Source organism: Zootoca vivipara, chromosome 14 (genome assembly GCF_963506605.1).
Source record: "Zootoca vivipara chromosome 14, rZooViv1.1, whole genome shotgun sequence".
Classification (NCBI taxonomy): domain Eukaryota; kingdom Metazoa; phylum Chordata; class Lepidosauria; order Squamata; family Lacertidae; genus Zootoca; species Zootoca vivipara.
The window spans coordinates 21,297,578-21,313,856 of NC_083289.1; the positions used below are offsets into that span (position 1 = coordinate 21,297,578).

Consider the following 16,279-nt stretch of genomic DNA (forward strand, 5'->3'; position numbering starts at 1 on the left):
CTGTATTGATCTTAAAGAATACGGAGAAGTATTTCCAGCCAAAACCTGCCATTTATCAAGGAGGGTTCTCACAACTCTAAGCAAAAACAAAAACAGAAGAAAACAAATATATCCACTTCTCTACTCACCACAGACAAGACTGTCATCCCTTCCATTACGTTAGCAAAGTTAGCTCTTGAAGGCCTGTCTGGACCCTTAACAAACACCATTCGCTTTCCCTAACCTGCTACCCATATTCTCCACCCACACATCAGATTCATAAAATGAGGGTACAGTTTTACCCCAAAAATGAAACAAGTCCCCCCTCATCTCCACATACCAATCCACCATTTCTTAAAAAGAGGGAGATGGAGAAACATAACTTCCAAAATCTCTTGCTCTCACACTCATCCAAGTCAATGCATAAATTACTATTATCAACCTCTCAGACCACAGCTAAGGGGTACAGTGGAAGAAAATGGGACAAAAAAGATATCTCTAGGAGACAATGTGAGCGAATTAATAGTCTATGAGAGGGAACATGATTCTATCAACCAGAAGCCTGCCTACATCCTTCCTTCCTTCCCCCCCCCAATGTTTCTTGTGTACAAGCCTCAGTAGAAGGAGGGGGTAGATTCTGTTTAGCACACACTCATTCCCTAAAGTCTCTCTTATTCCACAACTCCTCCCCCTTAAAAAATAATAACCAAGCATGCCTTTTTTGATATCTTAATACACTGCGAGTCCAGATCCGGACAGAAAAAGCAGGAAATAGAAATGAAAAACATTCCAATCCCCCAAAAATCAATGGGGAAAGGATCCAGAGATTTGTAGGGGGGGGAGAGAAGAGAGAAATAAGAGGGGAGAAAGCAGCACAATCCTTTAATGCAGGCACAACAAACCACTTCAGCTATTATTTTATCTTATTATGACCCAAACTTAGCTCGCCAAAAAGTGCCTCTTCCCAATCTTGAAACAGATGCATAACCACCACAAAGTATTATGTCTTATTGTGTGTACGTCTGGTGTTTTTATATATATAGCCATGTAATTTTTATTTGACTGTGGCATTAACTTAAGCATGTGTGTCTGTAAAAAAACCATATATACACACATGTATATATGTATATGTACACACCGACAATACATTCAGATATTTGTGTTTTATACACACACACACACACAAACATTTTGCTTACAGCCATGAGCAAATCAGAATATACATAAACATATTACACACAATATGTATCTGAAGAAGTGTGCATGCACACGAAAGCTCATACCAAAATAAAAACTTAGTTGGTCTTTAAGGTGCTACTGAAGGAATTTTTTTATATTACACACAAGTGCATATACATACTAGGGTATAAACACACACACACAAATATAGCCAAACGTGCATTTCTGCTTCCCAGACTATATGTGCGTGCATTTTTGCTTCCTATTATTTTCATGTAGTATTTCATGCAAATACTACAAAAACTTTAATTTCCCCCTTTCACCGCCTACCCTCATTCCCTCAGCCCAAATTGCAACGACTTGAGCTAGACGTGTATTCGGAGAAACACACACACAAGCACACAAACACACGTGTACTTTTTTTTTACTGCCCAGAGACTGTATGTGCATTTTAGCTACCAATTATCATCGTCATCACACAGATACTACAGAAACTTTTGATTTTCCTCCTCATCTGCTAGGCTCACCCTCTCAGCCCAAATTGCAACTGTTTGAGCTAGAAGGGGGGGGGGAGAGGGTGGCAAAGGAGTTGGGGGGGAGAGCAGAAAGAGGGAGGAACCTTCTCCCTCATTTTCTCTCATACTATGCCCCCCCCCGCAGAACACCCCAACCCCTTAACTCCATCACCTCCCTAACTTGGGGTAAGGACTTGAGGGGTAAAACATATCACATCCCCCCAACTCCTTGGCCACCTTCTCCTCCAACAACCCTCCCTTTTGCCGCTCCCCCACTCCATAAATGAGCACCCGCGCCTACCCTCTTCGCTCACCCGTTTGCCTCTTTCCTTCCTCTCTCGCCGCCGCCGCCTCCTCCTCCTCCTTCTTCCTCCGCTGCTCCTGCCGCCGCCTCCCTAACTGAGGCTCCTCCGGAGACACTGACACCGGCGCACGGATATCCACGGGGCGCTATTTTTAGGAAACACGGCCAAGGTGCTGCCGGAACTACTTCCACTCCTTTCCACCCCCGCCCACTCCCCTTCAAGCCTCTCTAGGCGGGCAATATACGGGCCACACACACCCTTCGCTCTAGTCTTCCTCCGCCGCTTTACACAGCCGCCGCCCCGCTTCCTGGGCCGGTTAAGTCAGCGACAGAACCCGCGGGTGTTCGAACTGCCCGGCGCGCGTCCCTGGGCTCTCTTTGGCTCACTTCTTTTCCTCTCAGACAGCCGCCGGCCGCGAGGACTATGTTTCGCTTAGCAGTAGGGGAACGCTTCGGCCTCTTACGTTCTTCACACCGTCAGGACCCCAATGCCACGAGGTGATTGGGCGGAGGGCGGGAGAGAAGACTGTCAAGGTCCAACCAATGGACGGAGGAAGCTGACGGCCAATCAGCGGAATGTTAGTAGGCGGATACCTCTGCCTCTGTTTGACAGAGCGGCGGCTCCAATCAGAGCGCGATACACAGGATAACAAATGACCAATCGGAACTGGGAAGCCGGTCCTTGACACGGTGTAGAAAGTGTAAAGAGATGCACGCATGCGCTCTGAGCGTCCTCGCTGGCTTCTCTTTTTTCCTCCAGAGAGACGCATAGACAAGGAAGGGGAGCGGGCCGCATGCGCAGATTGAATGATTCCCTCCCTTCAGTTTACCTCGGCGAGGATTGGTCGGATTTGGAATAGGTTGAGCTTTCAGCCTCCGTAGCTAGACGAGATCAGTATATGAGACTTTACCGTCCGCGACCCAAAAAGCAGCCTAAGAACGCGCCACATAATATTTTCACACGCCGCGCGAGGCAAAAGCTTGGAGACACGCGAAATATGCGTTGTGACAGGAGAAGAGTGATTGGTTGAAAATTGTGTGAGAGAAACTGTCCGCCTGCCGCCAGCCAATCACGTCGCTCCTGGCACAGGGGCAAAACACTTTTCCTCACGCAATTTCTAATGTAATGTAGAAATGTCACTTGTTTTGTTCTCAATAAAACCAGCTTCTTTTTCTACTTCACTTTTAAATCTCGTGGATAATTTTACCATTAGTTATAGTTTGTTTGGCTCTATACATTAATTATTTGTTTTTTAAAAATCCATTTGTGTTTGTTTGTTTTTTTTGAAAGCAACACATTTCACCCAAACAGGACACTTAATAGAACAATAAAACTGTTAAGCAACAAATCGTTTTAGGTAGACCGTTTAGATGTGTCCTATTCCCCCCCCCCTTATTAAGCAGTATATAGTTCTAGTTAAATAAATAAAACAGTGCAGGACTTGCGTAATTTTGTGAGGGAGATGCATACTCGCTGCAATCTTTTATTGACCTGTTTATGCTCAGAGGTCTGACCCTTAGAGTAATGGTGAGGAACCTATGGGCCCCCAGATATTACTTGACTACAGTTCCCATCATCCCTTTCCATTAACCTTGGTAACTGTTATGTACCAAGAACAATAGGCAAGTAGGTTCCTAGAATGCAACAACCTGCAGGAAAAGACCAATCAGGCTCCAGGAGGGAAGCAGAATCAGCCAATCAGACGGGACTCATTGTGTTAATAATAAGTTCTAGAAGACTGTTTTAGGGGCTCCTCTGAATAAAGCGTCTTGTATTAAAACAAAAAACAAAACACCCCAATTTCTCATTCTTGGTGCCTGTTGTTGGATGCAGAAACAATCCCAAGTCCAACAACATCTGGAGGGCCACAGATGTGCCTTCCCAGCTTCAGACTGGATTTGCCCAATTTGGGACTGCTCAGCCAGCCCATGAGCGCCCTCAGGAAACCTCTATGTTTGTTGCCATTTGGATAGCCAACCCAGACAACAACATGGCCATCATTCTCATGCTCAGTCATTGAAATAAAAAGTGGTGTGTGTGTTATTTTTAACGGTAAAATGAGCATGAGATAAGAAGCACTCAACTCTCTGAGCTCCAGCACCCTCACTCCCCAACCATTTTTCTGTTGCCCCAACTCCAATACAGTACAGTGGAACCTTGGTTTATGAACACCTCGGTTTACGAATTTTCGGTTTACGAATGCCGCGAACCCATCTGGAACGGATTAATTCACTTTCCATTACTTTCAATGGGAAAGTTTGCTTCAGTTTATGAACGCTTCAGTTTATGAACAGACTTCCGGAACCAATTACACCCATGCTTCGGGTTAAGTACGCTTCAGGTTGGGTACTCCGCGGACCCATCTGGAACGGATTAATCCACTTTCCATTACTTTCAATGGGAAAGTTCGCTTCAGTTTATGAAAAGACTTCCGGAACCAATTGTGTTCATAAACCGAGGTACCACTGTACCAGAAAAGATAAGCAGTGGCTGAAACAACAGGGTAGGTAATGCAAGGAAGTGGAGAAGTTCCACCTTGAGATAGAGAAAATGGTTTACATTAAAAGGTGACTCTTTCAAGCAATGACATCATATGAGACTGTGGGACACAATCGGGGAGGCTGTGCCCCTCCATAGGTTGCTGGACTACAAAAGTACCGGTATGACCTGTGAGGTTTAACTGTGGATTTGTCCACATTTTAGCTGGATAGCAGCTGTTTGAGAGGGATCTCATGAGGACAGTGCTACTTAAATGGGAAACTTCAAATACACATTAAACTCAGCCCTGTATTCATAACTTTCATAGTCTTCCTATTCCCCCACAACAACAAAAATCCCAAGAATATATGTTCAGAAAAAATGAATTTCTGTTAACTATTTTTTATAAATGCAGTGTTGAACTTTAGTGTTTGCCAAATGGTAAAGCAAATGGGAAATACTGGGGAAGTTTCACTTACCAAACACCTTCAGGGTGTCCACTTGTGCAATGGGGCCTTCTCCCTCTCCTCCCACTGTATAGGGGGGCAGGAAAACCCCTAGAATAGCACACAGGGGGAAGGAAGGGGCAGATCATTCTGCCTGGCAACCTGATATGCTTGTGTAGATAGAATATTTGCAATAGTGTGACGTTGACTTCCACCCACTGTCTGTAAAATATAATGTGCAAACAGTTTTCAATTCCAATATGTTTAAAATCCTTGATATCGATAAAAAGCGCTACAGATTAACCTTTAACATTATAACTTTTAATGCAAACTATGCCCAAGTTGTAGAACAGGATACTCTCCATGTTTTTCAAAAATAAAACCCTATCTCTTTTGACGCTTTGCTCATTCCTTTTAAAAATGGGTGTTAATATTTCATTTTAAAAGTGAGTAAAACATTTCCAAAACATCTCCTGATTTTTATTAGCTATTTGTGGTTTTGCCCATTAAATATTAGCAATACAAAAGCTTTTGGCTGAAGACTCAGCTGGTGAGGAAAGTCTTGTCACGCTTCCCAACACATGTCATTTCAATTGCTTCAAATACTTTTCTGACACAGAACAGAGTCAAAAGTACATGGCTTATGTGTCGTATTGAAGTTGCCTCCAGCATATGCATGCAAATATTATGCAAATTGGCCATGGCATTGTTTCAAGATGGTGCTCTATCATGGTGAACAAATATAAATCCCAGATTGCAGCCTCGTATAAAGCTCAGGATATACAGTCTTGACATGCAGAATATATTCCAAACCTCTTGGTGACCAGAACTATGAATAATGCATTTCCAAACACTCTGCATAATGTTCAGGTAGTCAGAAACAATCCTAAACTTATACAGTAATGGTGGCTCCATTTCTACCTGCGTAGTCTATCTGCTGGCGGCATAGATCTCCTGTTGTTTGGGCCTCTTACTGGTGTAGAGTATCTTAGCCGTTTCTGACAACAGGCGCTCCTGGCAATGTTTAAATCAGGGTATTTCCCATTCCTCTCAAATTGGAAGGAGATCTAGGATTGTCTGAGTCATCCTCGGTGTATTAAAAGCTCAGCTTCAGCTAATGCTTAATGTGGGGTGTGCCCTGACATTGTAAAGGATGTAACAAGTAAGACCTAATGCTGCAACATTGCAGCTTGTCTGCTGGCTGCTCTGCGTACCCTGGAAGAGACGTTTTGTAGCTCTGTTCAGTTTTTCAAGGTGGGGGAGTTTCAGGAGTGTTAGAGGGGGGAAATGACCTTTTCTCTACCCACCACTTTGCCAGCCTTCCCTTGTTTAGTCTCCAGTAAAATACTAAAGGTAACGCGGGTGGCACTGTGGTCTAAACCACTGAGCCTCTTGGGCTTGTTGATCTAGATAAATAGGTACCGCTGTGGCAGGAAAGTAAACGGCATTTGTGTGCGCCCTGGCTTCTGTCACTGTGTTCCTTTGCACCAGAAGCGGTTTAGTAGTCATGCTGGCCACATGAGGCGGAAAGCTGTCTGTGGACAAACACTGGCTCTCTCAGCCTGAAAGCAAGATGAGCGCCGCAACCCCATAGTCGCCTTTGACTGGACTTAACCATCCAGGGGTCCTTTACCTTAACCTTTTACTTAGTATAAGATTATACTCCTTTGAGCGGCAAAATTAGTGATTTCCTGGACATCCCAACATTTCCCAGAATACTGCAGCCGCAAGCAGACCTAGCCCATGTCGGCAGTGTCGTTTTTGCCAATTTTCCTCAGAATCAGCTCAAAAACATCTAATTTCTCTGCGATTTTGCTCAACAATTTAATGTCTGAATTTTCACTTTGTGAAACATGGCAACCCTAGGCAAAATGTATAAAGTTTTTGCATGTTAATAAAAAACATATATGATCTTCTAATATGCTATCCCAGTGCACGTACTCATGCTGTTAATGGAGTATTGAAAATGGGAGAGAACCATGTTTAGTGAAATTTTTATTGTAGGCATTGCATTCAAATTACAGGTTCAGGAAGTACAGAAAAAACAAAACAAAAACACTCCCTGACCATTATAGTGTCACTTGCTCGAGCAGCACAGGTTCCTTTCTAAAAAAGCATTTTCATGCTTATCCAGAAGCACAGAAAGAAATCATTTTGTTAACAAAAAGCAGATAGCTCTGACTCAAGGGATACCCACCCAATGCCATTCCTTGAGTTGTGCTCACAATGCTTATGATCACACCCGTAACCAGAGCATACAGACAGGGGAACAGGAAAGGCTGAGCAGAAGCATTGTGAATCTCTGCATTCCAACACAGAGTGATGCAAGATTGTTTGGGGATCTTTTCTGTGGCCACATCCCAGTTATGGAATTCTCTTTGCCTAACCCACAAACTGAGGTTTTGTTTAGGCTGGGTGTTCTTAACCTGCAGTCCACGGACACCTGGGGGGGCCGTCTGTGGATGGCCTTCAGGGGGACCGCTGAACTGGGCACAAAACAAATATAATACAATAAAATACACTATGTTCAAAATGTTGTGCTTGTGTGTTCTGGGAAGGCTGTCCACAGTTTTCATCAAATTCTTAAGGTGTCCTTGAATCCCCAGAAAGGTTAAGAACTACTGGTTTATGCAAGTTTTCTATTAATCTATAAAGGTTTTTATGCTGTGATATTTACATTATCTGCCACATCTGTTTTACCTCTTTTTATTTTATGTTGCTCCTTTTCCATTTCTGATTTTTATTTATTTGCTTATTAGCCACTTTGGGAGCCATTAAATAGAAATGCTAAAAGCACAGGTTTGCTTTAGGGATAAAGGCGGAATTATCTCTATATATTTCTAATTTTCATGAAAAACTACCTAATTTGCACTTCTTGAACCAATATCTGAACTGCATCATATCCTTCAACATTTATACTGCACCGAATTTTGCAATGCAGTTCCCAACCAAACAGTGTGTAGAAAATTGACCCTCTTGGGGGTAAGTATGCATAAAAGTCCATATGCCAGTGAAAATAGCATACAAAAATGTATTATATTACAGGAAATTTCTTGCAAAAATTGTGTCTATTAGTCAAAACTACATACATGCGCACTTTAGTAAAAAGTTGCATTTTCATGAGGTAGTTTTTTAAAATTAAAAAAATCACAAATCACTGCAGAAATATCAAAAACTGAATGTAAGAGTGGAAAAATGAGAAACTGAAAGAAACTAAAATTGACAGATTCATGCACATCTGCATTACATACAAACACTTCCCTAACTGTTTCCTGAGAGAAGAGACTGTCGAGACATTTGTTTCTGACTTTAAAACACAGGAACCAATAGAAATAGAAGATCAGGAGAAGGGAGAAGAAAAAAGATTGGAAGACCAGGACCGTGCTGGAGTGACGCATGTAAAAAACCTAGAAGAGGAGAAAGATAATATTGAAGGACAATATGCTGAACCAATGGATTTATTTCCTGAAAAGAACACTGTTCTACTGGTGGGAGGGGTGGAACAGGGAGGAAAAGCAGGAGAAAACACTGTTTCACTGGTGAGAGAAGTGAAACAGGAGAGGGTAAAAGCAAAAAAGCACCCCAAAAAAGAGGCTGGGAAAATCAGCGCCCCGGTGAGAGAGGGGAGGATGCAAACAGTTGGGGGGCAGAAAGATGATGAAAAGGTGCAAAGATATAAAGTGATGGGATTACAGAAGAGGGGGGCAAGAGTTCGGCAAAAGTTGGTATGGGACAGACTAGGGGTGGGTTGAGGGGTTTTGGATTATCTGGTATTGTCTGAAATAATATGGTCTGATCTTGGAATGTATTAAGGATTGTATGAAGAACCTGGCTGATACATCTGGAGACTTCGATTTCAGGGAAGGGGGGGCGGGAACTTTGTTGTGTGGGTGGAAGTAAATGGGTAATAAATCTGGATGTGAATCTTATATATTTTTGGGTAAGGGAAAGAGATTAGGGATTAGATAATAATAATTTTGGAGAGAGGATGTTAAGAGAAAAGAGGTCAAAGTATAAGGAGAATGGATAATAGCAATGAAAAAGTTGAAATTTAGAAAAAAGAATGTGAAGTTAGAATGAGAAAATGCGAGAACTATTTTTAACAATAAGAACTCAAGAAGGGGAAATGAGGAAGTCTGAATCTGTTTTTGTTTTTGTTTTTTGTTTTCTTTTTGATTGTTGTATTTTTCTTTTTTGTGCCTTTTTCTTTTTTCCTGTATTTCTTGTTAAAATCTAATAAAAATTATATTAAAAAAAAACCAAACACTTCCCTAAACTGAATGTTAGGTGAGTCTTTGGCCTTGGGACTGCTATCACAACAAGCCAGTACAATAAAAATATATAAATGCTTGCTTCCTCTCCCACCCCTATCCCTTGCAATGTTGACAAAATGTAAGTTAAACTTTACAAACTCCACTTTATGAACTGCCTCATATTTCCATGCTGTTATATAGGGCATTCAATATTTCAATTGCCTTGGGAATATTTGCTTTTCCAAGATTTGTGGCCAAAGTACATAAGATTAGATCAGACACAGCTTGTATAAGAATGTTGTAATGGGGACGGAGGATGCATTTGCCAGACTGAAGTTACAGGTAAAAAGAGAGAAATTAAAAGAAAAACTCTTTCAAACACTTCCAAGTGCTGATTGCAGGTTTGTTCTTCAGAATCAGCTGCCACAGATGAGATTTTTTAAAAATTGTTTTCCCCTTATGTCAGTGTTTTAATGTCAGGAGAAATATTTTGCACACTGTACCAGAGCAATCCTGTCATAGCTGCCAAGTTATCCCTTTTTTAAAGGGATTTTCCCTTATGCTGAATAGGCTTCCTCGCGAGAAAAGGGAAAACTTGGCAGCTATGAATCCTGTACCCAGGTTACACCAGCTGATTGTTACAGGATTTGGTGGAGACCCCAGCATGCTTGCAGCGTGCCAGATTCTTTTCTGTGGCCGCCATGACAGATAATCTGGTCTGGAAGCTGTAGCTTGGGACTGGGGAGCCTCAGGACCAGGGGCCAGATACGACCCTCTAGGCCTCTCTCTCTCTCTGGCCTATGGGGCTGTCTTCAGGCCACACCCCTTTTTCCCTAAGCCACACCCCACACCAGCTGTCCTTCGAACTTTGCTTGAGCATTTTTGCCTGGGTGGAATGTGTCCTTGAGCTCTGATCATAGAGAAGGAATGTGTGAAGGTTAACAGCAATAAGAAGGAGAAATGAGAATGACAAGCTGGAATGAAGAGACACAAATGATGGCTTTTTGCTGTCTTTTGAATCGAGTGCTGCCCTTAAGGAGGGAAACTATACTCTCATAGGATGTGAATGCTCCATCTAGGTGCAGGTTATATATATGCATAAATAAAACTATATATCCTAAAGGCACCACAGTCTCTGCTGTGCCTCATTGTCTCCCAAAGGGAACACAGACCCTGGCAAGAATGGCAACCCCTGGAACCTCACACCACTCATGGGGATTGGGGTGGCATGAACACTATCTTTTGTCATACAGTACAGTATTTTGCATTGTTTTAAAAATGGGTTTTTTTCCTGTTTGTATGGTATGCCTGAGATGTACGGGAACTCATAAATCGATAAAATGCATTGCAGTAAAGAAACAGAATGCCTTCCCCATGACAACGTAAAACAAGCTTCCTGGATCCGGCCCATGCCATGACCATCTAGTCCAGCATCCTTTGCAAACGGTGGCCAAGCCGATGCCTGTGGGGAGCTTGCAAGCTGGAAATGAGCGCAATAGCATTCTGCCTACCTGCAATTCCCAGCAACTGTTTTTCAGAGGCAGATAGACTTGTCTGGCACCCACTTTTATTGTCCCAGATTTTTAAATTATGAGTTTTCGACTCCATTGAACGTTTGATTTATGGCCTCCTTTTTATTTGCTTTCTGCTCCAGCTTTCTCTATGCCATTTTAATTTCTGATTTTTTAAAAAAATTATGAATTTCTTGCGCAGATTTTATCATTCTGTGATTATTATTGTATGTTAATGTCTTGTAAGTCACGCAGAGAACAATGTTATTGGGCATCATATAAACACTCTATATGAATGAATGAATAAATAAATAAATAAAAATGAAAGAGGGAGAAAAATGCAGGTCTCACTGGGATTCACACTCATCCGCTGGAGTTTTCACACCATGCTGCTTATTAACATAAACCAACCGCTGGGTGTATGTGTGAGAGAGATATATTTTTTAATGAAACATCAAGAAATTAAATTTTAATTGCCTCACCATAAATGGCCCTAAGTATAAATAAACAATATTTGCATATAAACCACGAGGGCCACCTTAGTAGATGAAGACCAGAGATGGAAAAGTGCTGCCACCTCAACACTTTTAAATTTATTTTGCTATAGTTTTAAGAGGAAGGAACCCTTTACAAGCCACCCTTTATTCCAGGTAAATTAACCTACAGTAGATTAAGCAATTGTGCCTGCCATTCTTTTCTCTCTCTTTTTTTAACAAACTATTTTGATTTTCTTTTATTTTGCAACATCTATAATGTTAATTTTTATTACTGCAAACAAAACAACAACAACCCAGCAATTAACACCCAGGGGGGTGAGAATCCTTTATATGCTTTTACTGTGATTTTGTTCTGAGGGATAAAAGCAATGGCAGCTATTTTCGGCTGGTAGGGCAGAAGGCAGGGAGACCAAAAGCAGGTGGCAACAGAGGCAATGACTGATGTTCTGTTCCCTTCCTCAACCCTGCTGAATTGTTCAAGGGGCAAAACTGAGGCTAAGGAGGAGGAAGCTGGCAGGCAGTTCCAGCATCTGGAGTGGTTGTAAATAAGAAGGCAGACTAGTGGGGTTTGGTTGAGGACAGACTGAAGATAGTGGGGCAGTGCCCCATTTGCCCTAATATACCAACCGCCACCGGCTAAAAGGTACTGTAGTTTGTTTGGAAGCACTAATCAGCAGAAACTAAATTTAAATAGCCTAGTGCAGATTTGAATTGGTGACATAAATAATAAACTGACTTTGGGGGGGGGTAATTAAAATGTCATTTCCACCTTAATAGTGCAATTTATTCAATTGTAGGGTGAGGACCACACCACATCCCACCCACCCCAAAAAGGAACATGATACTGTGAGTTTGTTGAAACTGAACAGATCTGGGTCTGAGCAGCACCTGGCTTGAAACTCCCCAAAGGAAAGTCAGGATACAAATGCAATAAATAAATAAATAGAAAATTAACTCCATGACTCCACTATAACCAACAGCCCCTTGTATTGGGGTTTTGGTAATGTGCAGAAGCATTAAATTATGTTGATTGATCAACGGTTTCTCAAGGCAGATGATCAATCAACTAGAAAGAATGAAAGCAAAGGCTTTGCCAAAAACACAGCTCATAAATAGCTATCAGTTAATAAAAAGTGGGCTCTTAACAAAAGCATTAACAGCATGATAATATGCATGTCGACTCAGAGGTAAGGCCCATTTCATTTCATTCCAATTTTTTTTAAATTGTATAGTGCCCTTCACAGGATCACAGGATGGTTCACAACATAAAAATACAAAATGAAAACACGAGGTACATAATAAAACAGCAGAAGCAAAACAAGCCGATAAGCCCTCTTCCACAGACACATTTAAAAGGCCATAGGATGTTAATCAGCCAAACGCCTGGTTGAAGAGATCAATGTGACTTAATCCCAGGCCATCTGCCAGAGATTCTTTAGCTGTGATTTCTGCATTGCAGAAGGTTGGATTAGATGATCATTGGGACCCAGGGCTGTCTTTACCTGGGGGTGCAAGGGGTGCGGGGCACCCAGGCGCCAAATTATGGGGGGCACCAAATGTATTCTGGAGGGTGCCAAATGTATCCTGGGGGGCGCCAAATGTATACCTACTGTACACTGGCCCCTCTCAATCGGCGGCAGTGAGAAGCAATGGAGCTAAAGTCCCCGCCCCCCCTCTGTCGCTCTGTTACTCTGTAGCGTCAAATATTCCCGATATTCCCGACAAAAGCAGTTATTCCCGCTTTGTCGTTGTCACAGGTGAGCAATTATCCTCCCCCAAAAAGGTCAAAAAAATCTCAACAACCTCTCAAAAAAAATCCTCAACAACTTTGAGTTCGCCCCCCCAAAAAAATTTTTTTGGGGTGGCTAAACTAAATTTGGGGGCACTGGGTGGATCTTTGCACCCCAGTGGTACATGTGCTAAAGACAGCCCTGTTGGGAAAGCTTCCAACCCTACAATTCTATGATTCTAAGTGCATATAGAATTGCAACCTGTCACTTCTGTAGCAATCAACGGCATCAATTCCATATTTGTCAACCTGGGGTGTTCTTGCAGTTACAGAATTAAATTTCTCACAACATTCCATACCATCTTTAAAGCATTTTCGAGCATGTCACTCATCAATGCCTTTGAGCTTCTTATCTTTTGTGAGTCTGATTGGTCTTGCAGCTGTTCTTGTCATCTGATCGTTTGCTGGTTTATATTTTAGAGTTGATTATCTAATTTGCTGTATTTTACAATTCAATGTTATGCATGTTTATGTAGTTGGGAATCCTGTAGCTTTCAATGGAGCGTTGAGAGCAAGAGTGTTAAGCTGCTTTCTGAAGTCGTTACTGGGGAATACACACACTCTAATAATCAATCTCGGATATATGATTTTTGTTATTGGGAGAGTTTAAAACTAAATTATTGGTTGGGCCCACATTAGGTTAGTCAATCAATGGAGTTTAAATTAGTCGTGACTAACATTTCACATTGATTTCAGTGGAAGCTAAGCGTGACTAGCTTGGTTTTGATTCAGCCTATAATATTGTGAATATATTCCTTATCAATAAATTCTCAGTTCAAAGAAAATTATTGGAAAGTGGAGTCAGAGACAGACAGAGAGAGAAGGAATGCATTTGACCAGTGCAAAGCAATCTTACACAACTTGACTCAGAAGCAAGCCCCAGTTCTTTCACCGGGGTTTACTCCCTGATAAGTATGTTTAGGGCTGCAATGCCCAATGTCATTTTTTGTGATTTTGTTCTAGCACTCTTACTAATTTTCATGCTTCTTGAATTTAATCCATTCACTTTTAATTTATACGTATAATCTAAAGAGAACAGTCCAGTTAAAACACACAAGATGCTACCCGTGGGAAACTGGAAAATGGAAAACCTCTCCGTTTCCAGTTTTCCATCGGAAACTGAAAATCTTTCGCATCTGGATAACATGTCTGATTGGACATGGCATATACATAATCATATAATGTGCATGCACATAAAAAATGTTCATCTACATCTTACTTCGAGCCAGACTTTTCAAGGCCCCAACAAGAATGTGAGAAGTAAAAAGAGCTAGATAAGTCTGGGCATGTACAGATTGGGCATGTGTACCACTGAGTAACCACATCTCTAGAACAGGACCTAGAGCAGGGAAGGGCATTGCTGGACCAAAACTCCCATCATCCCTGATCGTTGTCTCGGCTGGTTGGGGCTCATGGGAGTTCGAGCGCAACAACATCAGGAGGGCCACAGGGTTCCCCCTCCCTAGCTAAGTGTGACTATTAGGCAGGCTTCAACCTTGCATCCTCTGATTTTAGAAATTAAATACTTGCATTAAGTGGTAACTGGTTCAGGGCCAGAGAATGCGATCTTCTGAATGCCTCCTTGTAACACTATATACTGGCGTGCACAGAGATATTAGCGGACGTTTCAGTTTCCAAAACGGCAATTGGAGTTTTGTTTTCACAGGCTCCCTTTGCTTCCTGCTTTTGCCATATCTTTCCATTCATTAAACTGCAGCTCGCAATTAAACATTCTGACATAACATAGCTGGGATTCTTGAGCCGCAGCCTTAACCAGAGCTTCTCACAAGTTTCCTTCAGACGATTTTTAATTTTCATAACCATCTGAGTCTGTGCCGCCTTCTTTTTAACAACCCTGAGGAGCAGGAGGGAAACCACCCAGGCCTCTCTTAGGAACTGTATTGTCCCCTGTGTTTTCTTAGCTCACATATACCCCTTTTAGAAGTGTGTGATGACTCTGAGTATTTATAGAGCTAAGTGTGTACATACGCATATTATACAGTGTGGCATTTTACACAAGGGAGGTGGGGGGAAGGCAGCTGCCTAGGCATGGCTCCAAAGAAGCTAAATTAAAGTTTAATATTCCTTTTTGTGAAAAGTATTACTTGGCCCCATAGTGTTACAATGCAGACTGGCATTGATCCTTGGGCAGAAGGCTGTACTTGATTCAGGGTCACCAAGCTGGCACAAAGTCAGGAGGGCCCATAAGGATTCCAAAATCCATAACCAGACCATGCCTTTATAAGACCAACCAAAATGTCACAAAACTTGCTTTTGAGCTCATTAGAATTCTAAAATGGGGGGGAGGAAGGTGGTGTGGTGTTAAAGCCATAAAATATGCTTCCAAACGGGGTTTAATTTGCAAATGGGTCATTGGCAAGAGAGGTTTCTTTCTTTCATTCATTATTGGATTTTCCCACGAATAAATGTGGGAGATAATACAGGCAGGCATTTTATGCCAACCATTGTGTGAATGTTGCAAAACAAATGTGCTTCCTATGGGAATGTTAGGGATGTGGATTAGGATATATTATTAGATAGATCCTATCCAAGCTTGTGTTAGCAAGCTTCCAATATCAGCAGAGTGACATTCCCCTTTTGTGCGCAGCAAAGCATGTGCGTTAGATTCGCTAGAATCTCTATAACAATATTACACTTTATAGTTCAATATTACACTTCCTGGCAAAGGTCCCCTTTGTCCCTCTTAAAAGAAATACACAACACAGTGTTTATAAAATAAGATAGAGTTTACTTACAGTTTCATCCTGAGTTACAGCATAATCTCAGAAAGGCAGGCTTGCTTAGAAAAGTTACAAGTACATATATATCTAGAGACTACTTAGTAAAGTAAGACTCCATTTGGTCTCACTCTTGGCTGCAGGCCTAGAGTGAGAACCATGCTAACTGGAGATTCTCTGGAGATGTGTCCTCATCGAGGGAGGAAGTATCTAAGAGAGAGAGAGATTGCAGGCTAGGGCTTTTGTCTAATCCAACTCATTTGCATGTCTGAGGGAATAGGAACTGACCTGTAGTCAGGTGTCCCTCCAGGTGAGTTCCTGTTAGTGGACACTCTAGGAACTGTTGTGACTTGTCTGCCCCAGTGTTCCATCCCACACTTCCCCCAAGACCGGACATTTTGCACTAAAAGAATTGATGGGGAAATGCACAAGAAAATGGGGATGGGTGAATCGGTCCATTTTGATTTTATCTCCATATCTCATTCCCCCCCCCCAAACTTTAAGTCCACTTCTCCACATCTCTAGTGCTTTCCATTAAAAAAATACTCCTCATGAAAATTCATCAGCATTTTTGTGTCAATTTATTCTA

At 41.9% G+C, this 16,279-nt stretch overlaps 1 protein-coding gene across 7 annotated transcripts in view; it reads right to left on the reverse strand.

The window, feature by feature from the left end:
- MEF2A (myocyte enhancer factor 2A) overlaps window positions 1-2,474 on the reverse strand; it is an 88,187-nt gene extending 85,713 nt beyond the window's left edge. Inside the window, exon 1 of one of the 7 annotated variants that reach the window (XM_060282510.1) lies at window positions 2,236-2,474. The gene's annotated coding sequence lies outside the window, so the exon portion shown is untranslated. Of the gene's footprint in view, window positions 1,910-1,974 lie in introns of those variants that run through there. The other 6 variants (XM_035132268.2, XM_060282509.1, XM_035132270.2 and 3 more) reach the window with 6 other exon arrangements.
- Window positions 2,475-16,279: the final 13,805 nt, after the last annotated feature.